The following is a 25,361-nucleotide window of genomic DNA, read 5'->3' on the forward strand; positions in this document are numbered from 1 at the left end:
CCTCGGCCCCCAGGACCGGCGTCCCTCCACGCTTCTTGCCCCAGGGTGGCTTCCTTCTGCGTGCGCTAGGTGCCCACTCTGGGCTCACCGCCGGCCTCGCCGCCACCTCCCCGCCACCTCCCAGGTTCGCGCTGGAGAAGGGCGGGCGAGGCGCGCTCTCCGCCCGCGCTGTGCAGGGTCCCGGGTACCCCGCGTTTCTCAGGAGAAAAGGCAACGCGCTCAGAAATGTGAGTCGGTTACAGCGTGCGATCCCTTCCAGGAAGACCTTGGGTAAGGGGAGAGATGGCTCCCCTTGTCCCACACTGGCTGAGCCCAGCCGCCCACCACAATTGGCTGTACCGCGCTTTGCAGGGCAGCAGTCTAAGGGGTGGGAAGGACCCGGCCTGACTTCCAAGAGTTGCTCGTGGGAAGGTGGGAGGGCGTGTGGAATTTCAGCACCCGTAGAGGGGGAAAACCGTGTCCTCACCCATCTCCTTTTCTTTAAAAGTGCATCTCTGGATGTGCCCCGGTGGCTGGTCTTTTCTTCTACGACAGATACACCAGGCTGACCCACTCACAGCCCTTTTCCAAGTTTTTTTTTTTTTTTTCCTAAAATTCCCTTAAACTCTGTATCCATTCTCTTGGTCCTTTTCTTCCACTCTCCCCTGCTGAAGGAAAACCCCCTACCAGTCCTAGGAATGACTGTGTATCCATTCTTCTGATCATTTTCTTCTACTGTCTCCCTTGCTAAAAGAAAACCCCCTACCAGTCTCAGAAACGTGGGGTTGACCTGGTGTTGCAACGCTATTTTTTGTTTGTTTGTTTGCGTTGCATTTTGCTGCCTTGGCAGTGGGGGCCTTGAGAAAACATTTGGGAACATGCAGTGAGGTGAATTGAACTGTGTGAAGGGCAAGCTGACAAAACAGAGCACCTCTGGCCTCCTCCTTCCTGGCTTTGGAAATCAGGAGAGGTTTCTAGAAGCAGAGAGGAGTGAGGGAGAAACCAGCCTGGCCAGGTTGGCCCACTCTTCGCCAAGTTGTGCAAAGGCCCCTTCAAGAGGCGTTTTTCCACCGCGCTCTCACCTCTGTGGACCTTGTGTAGAGTAGTCCTTGCAAGAGACCTGTTGCTGCCTTGCTTTGGTGACCTGTCCAGGCTGGGACAGAGGGAGCCGGGGGAGCTGTGGTGTTGGAACTGGGAGTTCCAGAAAGGGCAGAGCCTTATCCTCCATTTGGCCCAAATTTTGTCCGTTTAAGCTTTGCAGGTTCTAGTCAGTAGAAGGTGCAGACACCAGAATTACAGGAGAAAGAGTTTCTTTGGCTATGGGGTTGTTTTTAAATGATAGTGCATATATGTACAGGAGAGAGAAAGAGGCACCCTTGACAGGATCTTGTCATGCCACAATCCCCTCTCCCCAGTCCTCCAGCTCTTCAGGATCCTGGGTGCCCACATGCGCACCCAGCGTGTTTTCAGGTTGACCTGGGTGTTCGAACCCATGGCTGGCCACGTGGCTTCCAGCCTTGTGGAGCACTCATGTTACTGCTGTGCCACAGCTGCTGTGCCAGCTTCCCAAACATCTTGACAGATTCTCAGTCTTGTTGCAGAATCATTTAGGAGTGCAACTGGCAGGTGGTTGGGCTGGAGGCCTTGCCCCTAACCAGGAAGAATGCTGTCTTTGAAGCACTGGATCAGGTGGGGAAAATCTAGTTTTCTCCCTTTAAACCTTTGCCTCTCCCAGCCTTGGGGGTCAGTATGTAAAAGTTAATGAAGTGGAAATCTTCAGAATATTGCACAATCATAAAATATCCACAGAAATGGGTTGGAGCAATGAGAAGCAGAAAAGCTGGCTGGACCCACTCTGTATAGGGCAGGCTTGGGGACCATCAGTCATAAATGGTGGGGCATGAGGCACATGGAGCCTGTGGTGTCCTGGCTTGGTCCAGGTGGCTGGCAGTTTTCTCTCAGGCTGTGCTCCATTCTCTCTGGGGCTGGCCTGAGCTTGAGGGATTTTTAGGAAATGACTTGTTGCTTCATTTCTTCGGGGGAAGTGAGTGATTAGGTTTTTCCTTCTTGGGTTTTTTCCTTTGCAAAATGTGATTTTGCACTCAGTGGGCTGGGCTAGCCTAGCCTCCGGCAGCTGATTTATGCTATTGTGTTTAGGAATTGTATTTTAGTTCAGAGCTTTTTGATTTTGCTGTCCCTTTTGAATTCTTAGTTTTCTGGAATAGATGCCTCCTTCCTGCCCACTCCCCCTGCCTCCAGTCCATCCTTCAAAGAGGAGTACCTCAGGGATTCAAGGGAAAGTGACTTGAATAGCAGACTTGTTTGCCCTGGTGTCTTCTCCAGGAAGCATCTAAATGCAAGGCAGAAGGCTGGAGGGCCCAGCAGACAGTAGGGGTTAAGGCACTGGACTCCCATGTAATAGACAGCTCTTCGAGTCCCAGACCCGGTGACTTGAAACACAGTGGGCACATGTGTGTGTGCATGACCAAAATCCCAAGAGGAGAATAGAGAAGGGATTGTGGCCTGGCCATCCCCCTAAGGGGTGATTTCTCACTTTTTCTCTCTCTCTTTCTGTATCTCCAGTGAGCACACAAGCCCTGTAGCAAAAATCTCTAAAATAAAAAAAAATTTTTTAAAATTGAAAAAACACACCTATTAGAGGGGAGGATTTTAGCTAGACCCCCAGGGAGAGCCATGAAGGTTCCTGAAATCCAGCTGGACTCCAGGGTTCATCCACTGGGAGGAAACTTGCATTCCCTCAACTCTTAAGTAAATTGAAACCTGGTGAATAATTAACCTCTCCCTTCTAGCCTATTTTTTTCCTCTAAGAAACATTAAATCCCAACCTGTCAAAGATCAGTTTTTGTCCAGCAGGATCGGAATGACAAAGGGAGTTCTGGGAGAAGCTGGGCCTTTTATCACCACTTCAAGTCCTAGCAACTCTGAAGGTCTGACTCCTAGAAACCCCTCCAGGGTTTCAACTTCTGCTGCCTTCCGAGCTGCTTCCCAGGTCTCCTTCCGTGTCTCCTCACCCAAAATTGAGCTGTCTTGAGCCCTCCCTGACATTGAGGATCCTGTTCCCTACTTTGGCGACAGCTTGGCCCTGGCTACTGAGCAGGCTGCTGCTGGCTAGTTTGTGGCTCTCTGCACGGGCTGGTAAATATTTGGCCAGTCTTGGCTCTTTTACACAAAAGAGCAGAGCTTCTAATCTGTGGTAAGTCCCTGAAAGAGGGTTGTCTCAGAAGGAAGGGATCATTTAGGTTTTCAGGAAGGGGTTTTTCTCTCAAAGCAGCCCAGCCTGAGGGCCAGGAAGGTGTTTAGGTTCTAGTCGCAGCTGCCACTTGCCAGTCCGGTGCCTTTTGCCAAGCGACTTCTCTGTGTCTGACTTCTTCACGAGATGAGGTGTGTGTGAGGCTTGTGGAAAATGTATGTGCAGTGCCTGGCACGGACCAGTAGACTCCAGCAGCAGCCTTCATCCCGTGCTCTCTTATTTTGAATCTGCGTGCTTATGTGTTGGTTCAGAAGAGTACAGTGACCGAGACCTCGGGCTTGTGGGTCTGCCTAGTTCCAAGGCAAACTGCTTGCTAGCACATGGCCTTGGGTAAGTTACTTAACCCACTGGAAGTAGCAGCTTTGTAAGCATAAGGTGGGGGTGGTATCTGGGAGTGTCTCTGTCTGAGTCTCAGTCCTCTGTTTTTATTGGCCACTGCCTCTGTGCCAGGCACTGGGCACGCAAGGGCTGGGGGTAACATCTGTGGGTAAGACGAGCTTGGATCTTTGTTGCCTACTCTGGTTTTTGCCCTAGCTCTGAGAGCAGAGGAGAGGGGTGTTTCGGGTCTCCCTTTTAAGAGCAGAGGAGAGGGGTGTTTCGGGTCTCCCTTTTAAGAGCAGAGGAGAGGGGTGTTTCGGGTCTCCCTTTTATAGCTGGGGTTGGGACTCTGGGAGAAGGACTCTCCCAAAATCTCACAGTGGACCTTTGGTGCACCTGGAGTGGGCCCCCAGCCTTCTGGGTGCAGCCTTCTAGGTCAGGAGCCAGCCAGCCTGAAGAGGAGGTGGATGAGTCTGGGTTAGCCAGCACAGAGTCCTTAAAGGAACCCTGGCTTGCAGATGTGGCTGCCTCGCACATCTGCTCTGCAGTGCATCCACCCTGAAAGGGCCAATGACTCCTCCGGTCCTGACACTGAGCACATTTCTTGTGAGGTCCCAGGAGAGGTATTCGAATTGCCACAGCTACTTCAGGCTTGCTCACTTACTGACCCAGTGGGCAAGCCAGACCTACTCTGGGAGGACCCGTCAAGCTGGGGACAGAATTGAAAGGGGTGAGAGGGAGGGGGATAGAGATAATTTATTCTTCCAAAAAATGCTGTACAGCAGTCGTCATGGGAGAATAAATACAGGTCATGGGACTTACAGCTCATTTCTGGCTCAGTGATGGCTTTCCGTAAAATTTCAGATTGGAAGGGGAGATGGACCTTAGTCTTTTCAGTCCCTTGTGGCCTTCGTAACCCTTCCTGCCCTGAGCAGGAGACACCGCTCACGGAGCTGGTGCAGAGCAGGTGACTTCTTCCCCACTGCATGCTCCTGCTCTCCTCCCTTCGGCAGGTCTGGGAATTTAGCAATGGCCCTGGAGCCAGACCCCTGGTGTTTGCCGCCCACGAGAGCTGAGGACAGAGGTGCCAAGTGGAAAGAACCATGGCCTGATTTGAATCTCAGCTCTGGGCCTGAGAGCCCCCTGCAGTGCCAAGTGGGCAATGGGACTGGCTCAGCAGGGCACCCTGGTGGCCTTAGTGCCCTTCTAAGTTCCAGCTGGGGGATGGAGAGGATGGCACAGGGCTGGAACCTGGGCTGTGGCTTGGAGGGACGGAAGGGTCGGGAAGGATTCGGAGATGTGCAGCTGGGTTAGTTGGATCCATCTGAAGATTTTATGGCTCATTCTTGTGGAACTCGCTTCCTCCTGCTGGATTTCTGCCTTGGGGGACGTGGGGTTCAAGGGAAGATACTGGCTTCTCCCTCTTGGTGACTGAGGCCTACATTCTGGTCTTCAACACAGACATGGAAGCGATGTTCCTGTCTTCTCTTCACATCTGTTACGGGGTAGTCCTCCTCCGTGACCTTCTGTGAATAATTAAATTGAGTTGCCGCTTATTGCCGACAGCAGCTGGCTTTGTAGGAGACCAGTTGAAGAGAGAAATGCTTTCCGCTTAAGACCGGCATCAGGGGAAGGGTGTTGTGTTGGCTTAGGAGTCATACCTGGTCCTCTTGTAGACCAGCTGGCCAGCATTGCCTTCCTAAGACTCCGTGTCCCTGTGTCTGATAATGTATGTCCACGTCGCAGGGCGTTGTGAGGACTGAACAAGAATGCCTGTGTGGGGGCCTGATGGTGGTGCAAGGTTAAAGGTGACACTCTCTGCGAGGTAGTCCCACATGGGAAGGTTTCCACGTCAAGTCTGGAGACCCTCCTGACTGCGCCAGGTACACGTGTGCCCATAATCCAGACCGGCGGAGGCTGGGGTTGGATAGCAGTGTCAAGACCCTATGAGGTTCTTGTGTGAAATGCCAGGCACATGGCAAGGGTGGTACGTGGCATCTGTTCCCAGGGACAGCATAGTTCATCCCAGAGCCTGTGGGGCTGATGAACACATCCTGGTGAGGTCAAGGAAGGGTGACCTGAGGCTGGCAGGCTGCTTGCTGGCTTCGTATCCGGGGAGAAAACACTAGAAGGAAAGCCAGTGTGGGCTGGGGTAGTGTGAGCGGGGTGGTTCCTGCTGCTTCAGGGAGACATCCCTGGTATAACGGGGAGACAGGGTGTGAAGCTGGAGCGCGGTGGCTGCTGATTTTCCCAGGAGTAGCATCATTCAGGCACTGTGCTTGAGCCTATGTGAGGAGCGGGTTAATTGGGGCAGGGAGGTCAGGGTGCTATTCTCTTGTTTTAGGTTGCAGAATGTGGGAGTGGAGCCGGGCAACACATCTTTTTAAAAATCATTATCTATTTAATTTTACTTATTATTATTTTAATTTGCTATAGGGCACATAGGCTCACCAGAGAGAAACAGAGAGAGAAAGTGAGAAAGCAAGGCGCCAGGTCTGGGACTCAAACTATGGTTGGTCATGCGAAGAGTTCAGCACCCTAACCACCATGCCACCTGCTGGCCCCCCAAGGGAACACGTTTTAAAAAGAAAGCTGGGTCTTTGGTTTTGGATCTTTGCAGGCTGTTGAACATACTTTGAACTAGGACTTGAGTATAAGCAAAGTGTTAGTCTGCAGCTTGCCTGGCCAGATCATGGTATATCTTGGAAAAGTTAGCCAGACCACTTAATCCCAGCTTGTGTATTTTGTTGTGGAGAGTGAACCTTCCCCACGCCCCCACCCCCCAACTTCTATATCTCATGATAGCAAGTGCTCATCTTAGCTCAGACCTGGGTGCACGCTAGCTACCTTAGCCGAATTACTGAATGGCCCACATTTTGGGCCAGCATATGGTACAGAGATTAAGGTGGCTGGTTTCCACATGGCCGGCCGCACAGTTCGACTCTTGGACCCAGCCGCTTGGAAAACATGCTGGGCGCATGTGCATGCATGCCCCAAATCCCATGAGGATAATGGAAGAAAAGGAATTGCAGCATTGGCATTTCTCAAGGAGGTGATTTCTCATTCTCTCTCTCTCTCCCTCTCGGGAGAGAGATGTACGTGCCCTCTAGCAAACTAAAAATACACGTAAACACACATGCATACATGTACCACATTTTGACAGTAGCCCTTTCTGATGGTGATAGGGTTGGGAGGCAGTACCAGGAGGCTGGGAAGTCACTTCACTTTGATGTTGGGAAAGGGCAGAGCCCAGGACCCTGACTTTGAATGGGTAGGGGCCAGGACGGAGCAGGGGGCAGCCTCTTCACATGGAAGGAAGCCTGAGAGCCAGCGCCCCCTCCAGTCCTTTCCAGAGCTTGCATGGGGGAGGGGCTGCTGTCGCCCTTTGGTAGACTTTGTTGTAATTAGACAAGTTATGACAAATATCCCATTGCTCTTTGGGCTGGAGAACTGTGAGGCGTCCTGCCTGGAAACCCAGCCTCATTCACTTGGGAGCCATAATTAGGCAAGAGAACAGTTCACGGGCCTTTGATTCAATAAAGACCCTTTTATGATGTTGGTTTTTCCCAGAAAAATAATACCACTTTGCTCCGTTTATTGCATTTAGATGTGTAATCATATTAGAGCTCAGCAGCCCAGGGGACCGAAGTTACGCAGTTGGGTTTTCACCAGAGCCTGTTACCTGGTCTCTAGAGAAGAACAGTGTCTTCAGAAGGGGGGGGGAAGACCAGGAACATTTTTGAGGATTTTCTCTCTTGGCATTTACAGGACATTTTTCTCTGTTCAGGGTGAGAAGTGATCCAAGGAAAATCCAGAAAGTGAGGCCAGTGCAACTGGCTAGTGGCTGTGCCCACCCTGGTGCTCTGTGCCGTCCTGTGTCTGTCCAGGCGGTGTGTGTCCAGCAGGGTCCCTCTCCCCAGGCGTACGATGTTTGTCAGATGGGTAGACTGCCTCCTGCTGAGGGTTGGGAAAAGTGCCAGAGAGGATGCCTATGTCCTTCTCATGAGGAGCCGTACCCTAGCTGGTCTCCCCGAGGTGGCAGGGCTGCAGGCGCTGGTGTTTACAGGTGGCACTTCTCTGCCTCCTCCTCCTCCCCTCCCTGTGAGGGCCAGTCAGCTCGGACTAAATATAGTCCTGGAGCTCACGGCAGCTTTTGGTTCCTCGGCAGTGTGTGCCAGGTCCCACCGACTTTGGCCGTTCCTTCCACACATTTGGTATTAAGAGGGTTGGCCTGCCTAGGGTGCTCGCACATGCAGACCCCTTCCCCACGCTGCTGTTCCCTCTTGTCGTTTTTAACATTTATTGTTCTGTGAAAGAGAGAGACAGGTAGGTAACCCCCCCTAGGGTCTTCACACTGATCCACACTCAATCTCAGCCTTCCTGGATCGTGGGCACCCACATGCAGCCCAGCACGCTCAGGGAGGTGCCAGGATACATACCCAGGACCTTTCCCATGTGAGACCAGTTGCATTACTGCTGCATCACTGCTGAGCACCCTTACTTTCTTCCCTCGAGACCAAGTTGTCAAGCAAGCGGAAAGCATTTCCCCATCACAGAATAAAATCCCTCCTAGAATTCTGTAGAGATCACCAGATTGAAATGGAAAATCTCTTTCCCAACGTGGGGTTTAGAAATCTCAGGCTATGAGGAAATTTCTGGTAGAGTAGGAGTACTCCGTTAAGAAAGAGGGTATGGCATTTCAGAATGCTCAGTCCATGTTGCATTAGAAAGGGGGGGAAATCCATTTCATTCCAGAACATCTGGTAGGAGTTATCACTGAGTTATCTTTCCAGGTGTTCTTTAATGCAGAAGAGCTGTGTGTTTTATAGGGGATGGTTCCTCTGTGTATAGGTAATTGTGTTCAAGTAGTCCTGCAGTAGCACTACTAGCTAAAGATTTTTTTTTTTGAACTGTATACTTTAGGTTTTCTGGATATTTTTCACTTTCTGGAAGTGCGATTAATTTGATATATATGTATATATTTTTTTGCCTTTCTCCCCCAAAGGAGTATAATAAGAACATCTGACACCAGATTATCCAATTAGTATATTTTTCTAATTAGCTGTTAGGAATTTGTGATGAGATGTGTTATTTTAGATTTCCAAATGGAACTTTGAATACAGGAAGGCCCTGAAGAATTACACAGGGGAGAAAAGGAATGGGTTTTTCAAAGTTTCAGTTCCCACCCACTCACCTCTTCAAAAAGCCAGATGTACCAGCCTGTTAGGCAGCAACAGGGACCAGGAAACAGTTTCTTTTCCTTGTCCTGAGTAGATGGAGTTGGAAAAATGATTTATGTTGGCTTCTCTGTGCTTCTGATAATAAAACAAGCAGCAAAAGGCTGGCATTAACTACTATTCTACATATATTCTACATATACATATATAATTTATTTATTTTTTCTATAGGGTGTGTGCACCCACCAGAGACCAGCAGATGGGAGGGGTGAGGGGTGGGGAGGAGTGAGGAAGCACCCCCACCAGGGGGGTGGCCATGCCGCACTCTCTTCTCCATTCTCCTCCCAGGATTCTAGGCACGAGCACTCACGTGTTCATGCCCATTGTGCCTCTCCAGCTGCCTGGTCCAAGATTTGAACCATGTAGTTGGCTGTGTGGGACCCAGCCACCTCAACCACCATGCTACCTGCTGGCCTACTCTTCCGTATTTGTCAGCAGTAACGTTAGTAACTGTTCTGGCAAAATATGTTCGTTTAGTGCTTATTTAACCGTATGTGTCTTTCTTTGTACGTTCAGGGGACAATGAGGACAGTCTGGCATGGGTTGGCTGATGTCCAACCCAGGCCAAGGAAATGTAGTCAGGACCCAGCTTTTGCACTCTGTAACGTGTTGGTGCAGGCCCAGAACCCTTTTATCCAAAATTCTGAACTCCAAAAAACTCTGAAAACCAAAAGTCGGTTTTATAACTAGTTGTGCTTGGAAAAGTGGCCTATTGACTTGAGAAGATGCTGCTAGTCTCTATTTATTCTGGGGAGTGTGCATATTCATGGGTCCCACTGCAGAGACATTAATGTGTTTGATTACGGGTGGTGCCCTGCTGGGGTGTTGCATAAGATGTGGCACCACATGCCCTTTCTAAAGCCTGAACAGCTCTGAAACACGTGGTCTGAAGGCTTGGTGTGAGAGAGGGTGGCCCCGTAGTAGCATCCGCTCACTAAAGGTGACAGCAGCTCTGGACCTAGAGGCAGCGGCATACGGTCCTGCCTGTCCAGGCCCTGTTCTCCTGCAGGAGCCGCCTGGGGGCTGACCGAGGGCCCAGCTGACTGCTCCGTGAGATGCCTGTTCTTGCCCATGTTGTCGCCAATATCAAAAAATACCAGAGTCTGGGAAATTTCAGAGAACGGGCTTATTCACTTCACAGTTTGGAAGTCCAAATGTCTGGAGCCCATGCTCGGTGGGGATTTTCCTGTTGCTGCAGTTCCAAGGCGGGGTGAGACTGTGTCTCTCATCATGTGAGAACAAGAGTGCGTGTCTGTCTCCGTCCGTCTGTGTGTGCCTCCTGGTCTCCTTCCTTCCTCTTCCAGGCCCTCAGAGACAGTCAGAGGGCCTCACCCTGACCACTTCATCACTCCCAAACGCTCACCTTTTAGCACCACGAAGGCATTCAATTTCCTCTTAACACCTTCACAACCAAATCTCAACATAGGAATTTTAGGGGGACCCAAATCTTGGCAATACCCAAATAGCTGTGCCTCTGCCAGGCAGGCGACATGACTACGCCATCCGCACAGGGCCTTCTGACCCTGCCCCAGGTGTTGCTCACTGTCATGTCCCACCGCCTGGTACATACGAGGGGCCAAGCAAATGCCGGCCGGAAGCAGCGGTCAGCAAGCTTGCATAAAACAACAGAAAAGGGCTTTGAGGGCCTTTCCCCAAAAGCAGCCGTAGCAAGTACGTAGAGGAGCCAGTGCACCTGTGCTCTGATATAGCCACATGCAAACTGGTGGGGGGGCCTGGCCAGCCCTCAGCCACAGTGTGCCGACTCTGAATAAATGCCTCTCTGCTGCCTGCCTGGTCTGCTGCCCCTCAGAGGAGTCGCCTTGAAAGAGATAAAAGTGGTAGCTCTGATGCCAGCACCACCCCCTTGCTTTGGCTCCTCTGTCTGGGAACATGGATGAAAGGAAGGCACCAGCCTCCCTGGCCTGGCCTTGATAGCAGCAGTAGAGGGTATGTGCTCTCAGGCCCAGGTCCAGCCTTGCCAGGGGCACGCGGGCCTCCACCTACTGGTGAGTTCTGGGGGCTGAGCCAAGCCCCACGGCATGCTGGCCATCAGCTGCAGCCCAGGAGGGCTGTTGCAGGGGGAGTGCCCCAGTCTCAGGAGAATTTGCAGGGTGGTGGGGGGAGCTGAGGGGCTCAGAGCAAACATTTCATAGCTGATGCGTTCTTAGCAAAAGAATTTCTGGCAGAGGGAGATGGGTTATCGTAAACCCAGCATTCCTGATGGATGCGTTTCAGGTCTTCTGGCTTGTTCACCCCAGCTCCGGAACATCCAGCAAGGGTGGGTGGGGCCAGTGAGGCCAAGAAGGCTCTTCACCGCAGCCTGGGCCCTGGGTCCCACCTCCACAGCGGGCTGGCCTGGGCAGACCGGCCTGGGTGGGTAAAGGAGGGTAGGACCCTGCAGAGCTCACTCCCCTCTTCCTTGTGCTGGGAGTCCCCTGTGGCCTGCCTCTCACCCAGCTCCTTCCCAGGGATGTCTTCCCCCTGCCTCCAGTCAGACCTGGCCGCTCCAGACTCTGGAGTCAGACCTCAGCAAGCCCCTGCTTGGGGCTTCAGGGTCCCAGGAAAGTCCCTGTCTGTGCCCAGCAGCTTCTCTATAGGAGGGAACCTCACCCCCTACCCGCCCAACTTTCTGGTACTGTTGCTCTCTGCCCAGTCACCTTCTCCAGCCAGGGTGTGGCTGTACATACTTCTCTTTCTAAAGCGAATTCCAAACAAGGGGTAATAGCTTGGCCTTTCTTTTCCTTCCATCATGCTTTTGTGGGCTGTGGGCTCTTAGGGACTGTTCAGAGTGGAGCCTCCTTGCTCTGCAGCTCCTGAGTAAGTCCTGGTGGCCTGTCAGCCCCCAGGAGACTAGGGCGTCCTTCAGTCATTTCATGTGCCCAGCACAGGCCCAGCTCAGAGTGAGGACTCAGGGCTGGGTGACTGGTGTGTGGTCACGGATTAGCTCTGCTGTCAAAGCCGTGCCCTGACAGGTCATCTTCACATACCAAGCACAGCTGGGGAGGAGGGTCTCTGGCCACAGCTGGGGGTAGTCTTGATCCCGCCTCCTCGTTTTTGAGCTCCTGGGCCAAGCACTGTCTGTGCCGTGGTATAAGATGGCCCAGAACTGTGGCTGTCAAACTTGGGTATCCCTGAGAATCTCAGAAGTCTGCGAGCACCGGCGATTCCAAGGCCCCTTGGTAGCTCCCTGGGTGACCCCAAACCAGCAGTTAGCAAGTACACATGATGTGATGCAGGTGGTCGGTCCCAGGGTGTACTCAGGTGGGGTGCACCACTAGTAAAGCACAAGGTGACACAGTGTGAGGGGTGATGGGACAGTGGGATCAGGAGAAAAGGGACTAACCTGGGGAGGGGAGGGAAGCCGAGGCGTGAGCCAAGCAGGGTGTGGTACGATGGTTCATCTTGACTGAACGCTGTGTTTCGGGCACAGTTCTAAGCCTCCGACATGAAGGAACTCACTCCATCCTTCCCCAGCCCCACAAAATGGGTGTTGTTGCCCCGAGTTCATGAAGGAGCAGACCCAGCACAGAGGGGTTACGTCGCTTGTCCAAGGTTGTGGCTAATACAGGTGAGCCGGGTCTCGTCCTCTTACTCCACGGCCTGCAGGGGGACCCGCTCACACAAGGCTGCACAAGCCACGGGGGCTGGGACTTGCTTCTTAGCAGGCAAAGCCTGATGTGGTCATGTGTGGTTCAGGTGACTCGGGTCCTCGTGTGTGGGGACTGCTCGAATTTCCTTTAGCTGGCAGATAACATGACGGTCTTAGGGCAGAAGTTCCAGGAGAGGCGAACAGCAGATTGGGAGGGCTGAGCCCGGGCTGGGGAGCTGGGGCACCAGGCTCCATACGGCCTCTCAGTCTGAATGAGGAAGGAGCCTAGAACATGGCTCCAGGGGAGAAGGCTCACGTTCATGCTCAGGGTGCAGCAAGGCACATGCCCCCACACCCTGTCCCGGTCCCTCTCCCTTGCCCTTGGGGTGTGAGGTTCAAGGGGAGTACACTTGCGTTAGGAGCCTGCCACACGCTTCGCATGCCTTTCTCTTGGTGCTTGCATCACCCTGCAACATTGGGCTTATTATTCCTGTTTACAGACTTGGAAGCTGAGGCTAGGAAGCAAAGCAGGGTCAGATAGTGAAGAAGCAGAGAGTGGCACCAGGCCCGCCTGTCCTGTGTTTCACCACGGGAGGGGCCACCTGTGTTCTGAGAGGCCGAGTGTCCTGCACAGACAGCAGGACCAGGAGTGGGGACAGGGCCAGGATCGGTAGGGCAGGTTGCCAGTGACCAGCTAGACAGGTCTCAGCTGTGCTGGGCCCTGGATGGAGTGGCCTGGCATGTGGGGACAAGTTTCCTGTTACGGGTGGCATTCCATGCCTGTAGGTTCAGAAGATTACATTTCCCAGGATCAGATAGGCCCAGGGTCTTCAGAGTGTGGCCTGTTGGGGGTCTAGGCCCTTATGATGGGAGTTGACCATCTGTTGCCCTGGTGGCTTGCCTAGGCCCGAAAAGAGAGGAATCTTCCCATTAAGAAGGCTCCTAAATAAGACTGATTCTGTGAGCTCTTGTTTCTATCCTCCCATAGTAATCAATTGCTAGCTCCTTCCCTCCTTTTTTTTTTCTATTAAAAATATGTTTTATAATGAGTGTGCCTACACATGAGAGAGAGAGAAAACACCCTCAGCAGGGTTTCGTCATGTCACTATCCCCTCCTCCCAGCCTTCCGAAATGTCAGGGTCTTGGGCACCCAGGCGTGTTTTCAGGCTGACCTAGGGATTTGAACCCGCGGGCTCAGTACTCTGTGAGCTGATCCACCAGCTGGGCCCATCCTTTTCTGTTTGCCAGTCACTCTCTGACTGTCCCCAGTTCCTTTCAGCCGGTACTTAAAGCGGAGCCTGTCAGTTCATTGACCCCGAAAACTGCTTGAGACCTTGCAGAAGGCTTTGCTCTTGCCCGTGTTGCCTGTTACAGGCTGTTTTTGTGGAATGTTGGGAGTGGACGGGCAGCTGTTGCCTCTCTGCTAATGACCGGGGGCAGGACTGAGGTCTGAGTTCAGGCGGCAGCCCCTGCTCCAGGTGTTCTGACAGTGGGTGCACAGCTCCTTCCAGGCCCATTTACAGACAGGGTAGCCAAGACCACAACTGCTGGAGAGAAGAGGAACCTGAGTTCTAGGAATTGCATGCTTCTGCTTCGTTCTTTGCTTTGCCTTTTTTTTTTTGGAGAGGTTTTTGCTATAGGGTGTGTGCACTCACCAGAAAGACAGAGAGACAGAAAGCGAGAAATCACCCCTCCCCCCCCCAGGGAATGGCCACACCACAATCCCTTCTCCTCCATTCTCTTCTTGGGATCTTGGGCATACACATACATGCACCCGGCATGAGTTTAAACCACTAGGTCCAGGACTCGAACCGTGGTCGACTACATAGGAGTCCAGTGACATAGCCATTACGCCAACTGCTGGTCCCATTTTTCCAGATTTTTAAAATGATGTTCTTATTTATTAATTATTATTTAATTTGCTATAGGCCATGTGCACTCAGAGAGAAAGGCAGAGTGAGAAAAGAAGTCACCAAGTCATCATTATGCCAACTGCAGGTCCCACTTCTGCTTCATTCTTTAAAAGGAGCTGGAGAGTGGAAGCAGGTCCTCCTCTAGGTTTTCTGGCCTGTGTTGGTCTTCCTGACACTCCTGTTATTTTTCCAGCATTACCTGAACCAGGCCCAGCCTCAGTAGAGGCCCAGTCGTGAGGGCTGGGGAAGCCCCACAAACCTGGCACCACCAGCTGGTCTTGTGGAGCTCAGGCTCTCCAGCTTGTGTCTGCACCCAGCTGTGAAGACGAGGGCCATACCACCCTCCCCAGTGCTTACCTCACTCCCTGGTTCTTGCAGGCTGCCCTCAACCCTTGGGGTTCACCAGTGTTGTAGTCCTCACCCCCCTGTGGGCAGAAGGTACCAGCTCCTAAGCTGGCTTAGGGAAGTACCAAGGTAGTCATTCCCAGGTATGCATGGGAGGGCAGTGAGGCCGGCTACCGGTCAGGCCAGGCATGGGGGAGAATCGTGCCATGGCGACCCTGCAGTCATCCCTCCCACCACAGAGTCGCCATGGGCAGTGGGTAGGAGATAGTCTGGGGTGATGTGAGGGGACACCATCTCTACCTCCTCTCACCTGGGCCAGTCGGACGACACTCACCTGGAGAGTGTTCAAGGACAGCAAGAAAAATGAGGGACTTTCAGGGGCAGCTGTGTTTCCTGACTCAGTCATAATGCCCCTAAAAATCCTTATTGTTCTTGCAGTGTGCATCGGGTAGCGGCCACCAACTCAACCTTTGCCGACCTGGCCTCTCTGGGATGGGAGGACTTTTCCGAGGTCAAGTTGAAACTACTCTCCAAATGAGAGTGAATGGGGACTTGCTGATTATTTAAACAGTTTCGTCTGGCCTGTACACTGATTTGCATGCATTTTTACAACTTCCTCTGTTGGGTAGGTTGGGTGAGGGTTGGGAGGGCTGGGCTTTGAGACTTTCCTGTGCAGGTTGGAGCCCAGGAGAGTGTGCAGTCTCCGTGGTGTGCTGTGGTGAAGGCTCAGGAGAGCTCAGCTGTGCACACAGTGCCCGAGGCCATCATCCTGGGGTCACTTATGTTGAAGGTGACAGTGTTGGGCTGGGCTGGGTGCCCTCTTTCCTGAGAAGGTGGGGCAGGAGTACCTGGGCAGGCACTTGCATTATTCTTTAAGCCGTAGATAGTAGCCTCAGGGTCTGCTCTCTCAGCTCCAGCGACCGTTTGGGGAAGAGGGTTGCAGTGCATTGGGGCCTTTTCCTCTCTGCTGGACTCTGGAGCTTGCTCTTTCTTATCTGGATGTTCTTTATCCCTGTTTTACTTTCTGGGTCTCCTTTATTTTTAGCAGGTTCTCATCCCCAAAACTCACTCTACCCCCCCCCCCACCGGTATTTTTACTGAGCCAAGTTCTTACTTTGGGGGGAAGTGTAGTTTCAGGGTTCCTGGGACAATTGTCAAGAAGGAGAAGGGTCTTTTAAAATGGGGACCAATTTGTGGCATGCACCTTGCCCAACAACACTCCACAAGAATGTCTCCAAATCCCAAAGCAATGGACCCATGCTCTCCAACAGAGGCAGGGCAGACCCAGGTGCACGAGCAGCGAGGACGCTTCCTGCTCCAGCTGGCCCGTCCTTCTCATCAACCTCAGGAGTCAGCGGGGGCGTTCATCTTGGAGGCGTTTCTAAGATCCCCGGCTGCCAGGTGGAAAGCTCTCATCACCCGAGAACATGGCTGTGTGCTTGGTACTCACGAGACCCTGTCTGCCATGGCCCTCCTTCCCGGCTGGCCAGCCCCTGCTCCCTGGACTCTGACCCATCCTGCCTCTGCTGTGCTTCTATACAGCTCTCCCAGAGATGATTTGTTTATGTATTTAAGTTTATTCATGTTCTTCATGACAGAGGGCTTGTGTGCATGAGAGAAGCACCTTGACGGCCTTGTCGTGCTGCAATCCTCTTTCCCCCGCCCTCCCGCTCATCAGGATTCTGGGCACACAAGCATGTTTTCAAGCTGACCCTGGGATCCGAACCTGCAGATGGCCATGAGGCCCCAGCTTACCATCAACTGTGCCGCCAGGCAGGGCCCCCAGAGACTGTTTCTAAGTGACTGAATTTGCTCAAGAGCCCCCGCCTTCTTCTGTCCAGAGGAAGGAACAACTTCCAGGTAAAGTTCAAACACAAACCGTGTCTGTCCCTTCTTGGTACAAGATGACCAGCATTCTCGTGAAGTCTCACAACTTCCAGTGCACAGGGGTGAGAGGGCACGTCCCAGCTGCCCCGGTGGGCTTTGCTAGCATTCCCACTGCCCCTGCCTCTGAGGCCCTTCGCGCTGCCGTTTGTACCCCTTCCCCGCAGCCTCCTTGTTCCTGCATGTGTTCCTCATTCTTTTTCTTTTTCCTTCTTGTTTATTTTTATTTTATTCATGATAGAGAGCATGTGTGTGAGAGAGCACGAGTGAGTAAGACAGACACCCTTGGCAGGCTCTTGTCACACCATGATTCCCTTCCCCTGTCCTCCAGCTCCTCAGGAACTTTGGTGCTCTTGCGTGCTGACATGTTCCAGGTGGCTGAGGGTCTGGACCTGCAGGGGACCATGTGGCCTCCAGCATTGCAGTTCAGCACATTGCCCTGTGCCACCAAGGCTGGGACTGGGGCTGTTGCACTTTTATTTATTTATTAACTTTTGTCATAGGGTGTATTTGCTTACTGGGAAGGAGAGAGACAGATTCAGAAAGAGAAAGTGAGAAATCCCTCTCCCCGCCTCAGGGTTATGGCTATGCTGCAATCCCTTCTCTTGGGATTTTGGGGACACACACACACACACACACACACGTGTGCCCAGCATGATTTTCAAGCCCTGGGGTCCGAGTCTCAAACTGGTTGACAAAGTCGGAGTCGAGCACCTTAACCGCTGTGCCGCCTGCTGGCCTCGCTCCTCATTCTTCACACCAAAATATTTGCAAAAGGCAGCACATCAACTTTTTTAAAAGGCAGTATGTGAAAAATAAAAACTGATGGCTTTTGTTTTCCCAGTTGTAAAAGAATTCCTTCTCCCGTGAACCATTTGAGAAATACTAAGGGAAGAGGCTTATAAATACCCCTACCTAGAGAGGCTGCCTCCTGACGACATTTCTCCTTCCTTCCTTCCTTTTTCCATGTACCCATGTACCCCACTCGGCAGGACTGGGGCGGTTAAAAGGCGCATGCTCATGACCATTTAAGCGATGACCCTGTGCTCACCAAGTGGATTGTGCCGTGGGCTCCCACTGACTTCTGGCCAGGAAGCTTAGAGATCTTGGAGGGTGTTTCAGCCACAGCAGTGACTCTTCAAACGGTGGTGAAGTTGGCACAGGGGTCCTGGAAATGCGGGCTGTGTCCTGGCTAGTCTCTGACTAGGGGCCCATAGCCTCTTACCCTTGGTTGCACAGAAGGATCACTTAGGGGGACCATTTAGAAGTTACCAGCTCCCGGGCCCCACCTAAGACCGGGTTGCTGGTGGAGGGAGCCTGGGGATGATATCTCTGTTTTGTTTGCTGTTTGGCTGCTTGCCCCTCCGTTCCTCAGGTGGCTCTGTTCAGCAGCCAGAGGCAAACCGTTGGGCTCTGCGCCCACAAGGTAGAGATGGGAGAGATTTCCTTCAGCCGGAGCAGACCAGGGGCCGTGACCATTTGCAGCTGGCAGACTTTCACTTCATTGTTTCTCCTGCTGCTTAGACTTGTCTGGTCCTCACTGTGCAGGCAGAAAACAGAGGCTAAGGAGATCAGGGACTTACTGAGGACAGAGCTGGGATATGACTGAGCAAGGATTTAAACCTGTGACTTCTGATGACCCTCCTCCACCACCATTAGTGCTATTTCAGCAAAAATAGTTGTTAGTAGTAATAATTCACATTGGTAATGTAGGAAGCATATTATAATGCTTTAACAATAATAATTAAACATGGTATTCCCAGGCAGGTGGGTGGAGTGCCCACCACTCATAGGATGTACCTGTGCCCGGCAGGTGGGTAATCCCTTAGTTCCAGGTGTAAATGAGCACCCTGCCAACCTGGATCCACAGACGCCTGCTCTGGCTACGGTACTGTCAGTAGTGCCGGCTCTAGGTAGGGCTGGGATTAGCCCCGGTTTATAGCTGAGGAGCTTTTGGGCTTGGTCCAGGTCACCTGCCTTTGGGGACAGCCTCTGCCTCTACCTGCTGGTTCCCTGCTCCTTGCTTGGACAGAGGCACCTAGGACGGTGCCCAGCCCTGCATGGGACTGGCTTGTCTGTGCCCTCAGGGTCAGGAGCCCCGCTAGGCTATGCTTAGGGCTCTAGAGCATTGGCCCTGCCTCCCCTTCTGTCCTGCAGAGGTCAACTTGAGAAGCCAGGCCAGAGAGCTGGCTGGGCACAGTGCCAGGAGAGCCGATGATGGCCAATGGCCCTATTGTCAGCTCCAGGAAGCAGTGGGTCTGGAGAGCCAGAGGGCCAGCCTATGGCAGACAGGGCCTGCAGAGATGGGAGCCTGGAGAGAACACCGCTTTCCTGGAGCCATGTGGCTCTGGGCCAGGCCCTTGAGCTTCCTTTGGAAGGGAGTGTCCTGAGTGCTTGGCCACACCTTCCCATGCTTGGCATCACTGGCCCCCTCCCTTCTCTGCCGCTCACTCCCTCCTTCCCGCCCAGCCCTCTGCTGCAGGAGTGCATAGTGTCGGCAATGACAGTCATTAAACCTGCTTCCCAGAAAGCCCGAGCGTGCAGAAGCAGACTCAGCCGGTGCCTCACTGGGCCGTGGGGCTGTGGACACGGTATCAGCTTAGGCCTTTCTTGCCTAGGTTCCCAAAGCTCTAAAGTGCCTTAGCTTACCTGGGTCAGAAATAACCTCAGCTCAACTAGCAGTTCAGCTAGTGACCTGGCTGCTAGAAAAGTCTGAGCTCCTGGAACTGGGATGGGGCAAGCCACGGCCCAGGAGTCTGATCAGGAGTAGTCGTTTGGCTGAGGAACCTTGGATAAAACCCCTTCCTCTCTGAGCCTGCTGCCTCATTTGTTTGAGGATGTAATTGTGCCCTGGGGAATGTGTCTACTTTCTAGGCTTACTCCAAATACAGGCTTGAGGCCATCGCTCCCTTTCCCTTCCCTCCTAGGAGTACACTCAGCAGAGCGCTCTGGCTGCCTGGCACGAGAAGACACCCAGTGAGTGGCAGTTGCACCGCGGAGCTCAGGACGGTTCCAGCATGGTGGATGGTGCCTCCCATCCTGATCCTACCAGATGGTCATTCCCAGCATTGCTCTGTGGCCGTCCTGCCCCGATGAACCCTTTTGAGATGATGTCTCTGAACTGGGAAAGCTATCCCCTCACCTTTGTCCTGGGTTCCTCTCTGGTCTGGCTGCTGGGATTCAGTGCTCATGGAGGCATGCTTCCCCACTGGGGAGTTTGTCTTACAAGTCCCCATGCCACCATTGGCTCCAAGGCACCCCACTGGGCCTGGGCCAGAGGAACTGCTGCAGAACTCCTCCCACCCTGCCCGCTGCTTTGGGCTGCACGGCCAGGCACAGGCAGGAGGTCTCTCTGTTTGGCCTGACTGGCAGGGAAGCAATCAGTGCTCTGCCTGTGCCTAGTAACATCACAGGAAGGCAGACTTTGGGTTGGAATGAGCCTTGAGGTCACCCCGATGGCCACTACGGAGTCTTCTGGAGGTAGGAAAGGGCAATACTGTGACCCCTGGGTATGTGGAGACGTGGTGGTCATCTCTTGCTTTCCATGGCTCTTTATTCTGCTGCTGCTACTTCCTTCAGGAGGTCACCGGTATCGCTGGGGTTCCGGTAGAGCCAACACTACCCCGTGGCTTAGGCATAGGCATGTGATATAGGCATGGATGTGGACTCCCCCTTGGGACTTCTGCAGCAGCTCTAGAAAAGACATTCTCTTTCCATGGGTGATAGGATGTAAGCTTGGAACCACTGGTGGCCACCCTGTTCTCCATTCGGGAATGGAGCCAACAACAAGGGAATTAAAGTAAGAGGGCACAGTGTGAGAGCCATACATCAGGAAGGCCCTGGATCCAGCTGTGCCTAAAGTGCTTCCTCTTGTCTAAAACCAGCTCTAGTTGGCTTCCTATCATAGACAAGGTCCTAATCCAGGCAGTGTTTTTCATTCGTTACATTTTTTTCTTAATTGAAAAAAAAAATAATCCCAGAGGGTGCGTGCACTTATCAGAGAGCGAGAAAGGGAGAAAGACCCCTCTGATGGGGCATGTTCACACCACAATCCTTTCTCCTTCCTGATGGGATTGGGAGCACACACATACCTGGTGTGTTTTTCAAGCCATCAGACTTGGGATTCACCACACAATTGTTCATGTGGGATCCGATTCCCTTAACCACTAGGCCGTGGAGCCAACCCTTTAGTTGTATTTTTAAAAATCAGCTTCAGGGACCAGTAGGTGACATAGTGGTTAAGTCAGTAGTCTCACACGTGGCCAACTATAGTTCAAGTCTCAGACCCGGCAACTTGAAACTCAACACCAGATGTGTGTGTGTGTGTGTGTGTGTGTGTGTGTGTGTGTGTGTCTGAAATCCCAAGAGAATAGAGAAGAGACTGCAGCATGGCATTCCCCTCTTGGGAGAACCCCCCCCTTCTCCACAACTATCTCTCTGTCTCTCCAGTGAGCACATGCGCCCTATAGCAAAATATCTCCCAAACAAAAACAAAACAAAAAAATAAAAACTTCAGTAAGGTATACTTTATATCAAATGAAATTTCATTTTAAATGTGTAATTCATAAGTATGATGAACTATGTACACCTCTGTAACTGTAACTACCACCACAATCAAGATGTAGAATCCTTTTTTTTTTTTGGTAAGACATTTTTATCTTCCCCCAAAAGTTGCCTCATTCCCTTTTATGGTAAGTCCCCCCTGACCTAGCCAACCATTAGTTTCTTTTCTAGAGGTTCACTTTGTCCTTTTAGAATTCTGTGTAAAGGGGATTAAATCGTGTCTGGTTTCCTTTACTCAGCATGTTTTTGACATCCGTCCATGTTACGTGCAGTTGTCCATTCTCCTGTACTGCTGGGTAGCTTTCCATTGTATGGACGTACCACAGTTTCTTTAGCCATGTATCAGTGGACTGTTTGAGCCGTTTCCAGGTACTGGCTATTATGAATAAAGCTCTTTTGAACACTCACAAATCAGTCTGTGTGTGGGTGTGTGTTTTGATTTTTATACCTAGACCTCAGTCTCATTTTACAGTTGAGGAGATTGAGGTTCAGGGAGGTAGGACAGCTTTAGTCACAGGTCTGCTGATCCTAGGGCTGGCCCAGCAAGCACAGCTGGGGGTCATTAGGGAGCTGAAGCTCTAGAGCATGGGTGGGCTCGTCCCATAGCCTAGTGGTTAATTCAGGCAACCGGATCCCACGTGGCTGAGCACGTGTTTAGGTCTTCACCCTGTTAGCTTGAAAAACACACCAGACACATGTTCCCCAAACCCTGACAACATGGAGAAATGGAGAGGGGATTGTGACATGACCACGTCCCATCGGGGGTTGCTATCTCCCTCTCTCTCTGTCCCTAGTGAGTACACACACCTTCTGGCAAACATAAAAGTGAATAAATGAAACATGGGTGTTGGGGTATTCTTTCATAAAGGGGGCCTACGACTGCCTGGGAAGTAGCTCATGGGGTCCTGGTCCCTACGAACACCATTGCTGGGAAGGACTGTCCAGATGAGCAGTAACCTTGATCCTCACCGTGTCACCCCACCCCACCCCCAGACCAAGATTCCTTTCGCCTTCTGGATTCTGAAGCCTGAAAGGTAGTATTTACTGAATAGCCTGTGTTGGTGAAGCCAGATTCGATTTCCCTAAATAGATTCCTCTAAACACATCCAGAACTCCCGTCGGAGCTGACTGCAGTACTTACGAGCAAACCTGGAAAAGACCTGGAGGTAAAGTCATTCCAGCCAAGAACCAAAGCTCACCCCCTTGTTGTTCGGGTTTGACAGCCTAATGAGTTGTGGGCTTCTAACGTCTAGAGGATAGCAAGTTGGTAACCCTAGTTACTCTGTTTCCCAGGTCTTCCGCCACATCTCCCTCTTGGTTTCTTTCCAGACCAGCCCTTGGAAGTCAAGGAGAATGTTTCTTCCATGCTGTGAGTGCAGAGTCACCTCCCTTGGGACCCAGAGTCACCTCCCTTGGGACCCAGAGTCACCCGAACTGCTGAAGCCAGATAGACTGTGAGCCAGTACTTCCTTTTCCTCACTGGAGCCGGCTTGCACCTGGAAGAGTCCTGGCTAATGCACCTTAGCCATGACATCACCCTCCAGTACCCCCCCCCCAAGTATTCTCAGGGTGAATGAACGGAAGGCCAGTCCAGTTTACTTCCTAGAGACCAGACACTGGCCCAGATATTTCATATACTTTATCTCATACCCTCTCAATAACCCTAGAGCAAGACACTGCTATCCCCAATTTACTGCAAGGGAAACTTAGGCATGAAGTTAAGCCACAGAGCTGGACTGTGGGTGCATCACCCCTGTCTTGCGTGCTTCTCTAGCTCCTCTCAGCTCCCCCTGTCTGCCAGATTCCTGGCTTTGTCCTCAGGCCCTGAAGGACTCCACAGTTTGAGAGCTGAAGCCAGCCCCCTGCTTCTCCGGAGTGTAGTCCCCCAGGACCTGGCTCCCAGATGACTGCCAAAGGGCCGGAGAGAGCAACCCTGGCAGGGAGGACGTGAGCACGGGATGTCCTCTGGGGTGAACTTTGAGCAGTCTGTGCGGGGAGGATGCCCCTTCTGCCCCCCGTTTCCTCCCCCAGCCATGGCTTAGTTTGTGTGAAGCAGGGGCAGTGTGGTTACCTGTCATCCTGCATCACCTGTCCCCTGCCTCACTTCTCTGTTCCTCATTCTTGTGGCCCTAGGAGTCTACAGTAAATACCTCCAAAGGAGAGAATCGGCACCTGTCCCTTGCCAAAGGCTTTTCTAGGGGAGTCAGTCTGCAGACCTAGTCTGACTCCTGGATTTGCACCATACCGCTTCCATCAATGTCGAAGAAGAGGAGAGATGTCTGCGGACAAAAATGAATGATATCTGTGCTTTAAATGCCAGTGGGATGGGGGAGTGTGTAGGGGGACAGAGATGGTGCCAAATTCATCCAAGACCATTTCCCTATCCCTCTTTCCCCCATTCACTAGGTCTAACCAGTCAAATCCTCCCTGACCCTCTGTACTTCCAAGGCTGTTGCCTCCCCACTAATTTCTGTAGTACAAAAGAATCCACACTCCCTGGGAACCAGCAGTTAGCGTAATGGCTATGTTGCTGGACTCCCACGTAGTCTACCGCGGTTCGTGTCCCGGACCCAGTGGCTTAAAACTCACGCCGGGCGCGTGTGCGTGCATGCCCAAGATCCCGAGAGGAGAATGGCGGAGAAGGGATTGCGGCATGACCATCCCCCCTGGGGGGTGATTTCTCGCTTTCTGTCTCTATGTCTCTGTCTGTCTGGCGAGCACACGCGCCCTACAGTGAAAATCTCTCCAAAAAAAAAAAAAGAATCCACACTCCCTGATCCTCAGTGTACTAGGTATGTGACACTAGCAAGGTGACGAGCCTCAGTTTCCCCATCTGTAAAATGGGGTCAAGAATGGTCTCGCTGCTTGGACCATGGGGAGTCTACCGCGTGCTGGTGCTTGGTTGTAGGGGCTCCTGTGGAGGCTGCCTGTTCATCATCACCTCTTCCAATGATAGCTCTCTCTTCAGGAAACCTCCCATCCTCCATGCTCACCTCAGTCCCAGCTGAGTACATGAGGCTGAAGAGGAAAGCAGAGCCAGGAGATGGGCAGAATGCAGGTTTCTGCTGTTGCCCCTGTAGCTCCTGGATCCAGCCATGCCAGGAGCTGGTTAAACCCTCGTACTTTTTAGGAATCAGTACATCAGCCAACGTTTTCTGTTTTATTAAGCCAGTTTGAGTTGAGTTTTAAAGCGGAAATGCTCCTGACTAATACAATAGGTTATTTGTAAATGATCACTTCTGTTAATGCAATTAGCATGATTGTAAACACATTACCAGGAAGATGGGGATGCAGAGGCCAGATTCCCCGCCCGTGCAACCACAGCTGCTCCCCACACATGGTGCCCATGTTTCGGCCCCCTGGGCAGTCTGTTTGCTGCGGATACACCCCAGGCGCCTGGTTTCTGGCACACGTAGGTAATTAATAAACATCTGTTGAGTGGACAAAGGAAGCAGGCCCATTGTCCATTGACTCCAGCGTGTCCCGCCTCCCAGTCGCCATGCCAGGGTACACATTTGCCCCGTTTGTCAGTGGCTGACCTCTGGACCCCCCGGAGTGACTGCTGAGAGTTGTCTTGGCTGGAACTCATTTCTCGCTTTCACAGTTTTACAGGCCCTACCTGGTTTCTCGGGCCTTATTCATCCCTTTATCCTTTCATATATTCAACTATGGGCCTGGTCCAGTAGCACAGTGGTTAAGCACAGTGCATAGGGAACCAGATCCCACGTTGCCAACTGCGGTTCAAATCCTAGCCCTGGCTACTTGAAAAACATGCAGGGCACATGTGCATGTGTGCCCCAGATTTTGACAGGATGAATAAATGGAGAAAATGGGAGTGCAGCGGGACATTGCTCCATGTGTGTTTTTTCTCTGTGATAAGCACACATGCCCTCTGGCAACCAGGAAAAAAAAGATATCCATTCTGCTTATCAGGGAGAGATGCGAAAGTGAACGAGGATTTGCCTGCCTTCGGGGAACTTCTGTTCTAATGGGTCTACATATTGACAAATCTGACCCAATTAGGCTAGCGTAGGCATTTGGGTACATTTCTCCTACAGACCAGATAATGAAATAACTGAGGAGCCTCTTTTGGTTGTAGGCTACATTGAAATGAATGCAGCTTCTCTGTCTTGCAAGTCATCATGGAAAAGCTGGCGGCCCAGGACCCTGAGAGGCAAGTGTCCACTCTGCCAGCCTCTGCACTCTGCTTCCCTACCCAATGCACCTGCCACCTCAGAATCACTTTCCCACCCTACTGATGG

General features: G+C 52.2%; 2 long non-coding RNA genes and 1 other non-coding gene across 3 annotated transcripts; all 3 read left to right on the top strand.

Annotated features, from left to right (window-relative positions):
- Nucleotides 1-2,668: 2,668 nt before the first annotated feature.
- Nucleotides 2,669-20,235, top strand: LOC102485914 (uncharacterized). Its single transcript, XR_003550361.1, has 4 exons — nucleotides 2,669-3,193; nucleotides 15,091-15,277; nucleotides 15,924-16,512; nucleotides 19,464-20,235. It is a non-coding gene; the product is annotated as an uncharacterized LOC102485914 (long non-coding RNA).
- On the top strand, nucleotides 15,019-15,079 carry MIR365B (microRNA mir-365b). Its single transcript, NR_129386.1, has one exon. It is a non-coding gene; the product is annotated as a microRNA mir-365b (primary transcript).
- Nucleotides 20,236-21,942: 1,707 nt separating the features above from the next.
- LOC102486339 (uncharacterized) lies at nucleotides 21,943-25,361 on the top strand. Its single transcript, XR_001370789.2, has 3 exons — nucleotides 21,943-22,265; nucleotides 22,393-22,468; nucleotides 25,199-25,361. It is a non-coding gene; the product is annotated as an uncharacterized LOC102486339 (long non-coding RNA).

This window comes from Tupaia chinensis, unplaced genomic scaffold (genome assembly GCF_000334495.1).
Source record: "Tupaia chinensis unplaced genomic scaffold, TupChi_1.0 Scaffold000407_1, whole genome shotgun sequence".
Lineage (NCBI taxonomy): Eukaryota > Metazoa > Chordata > Mammalia > Scandentia > Tupaiidae > Tupaia > Tupaia belangeri.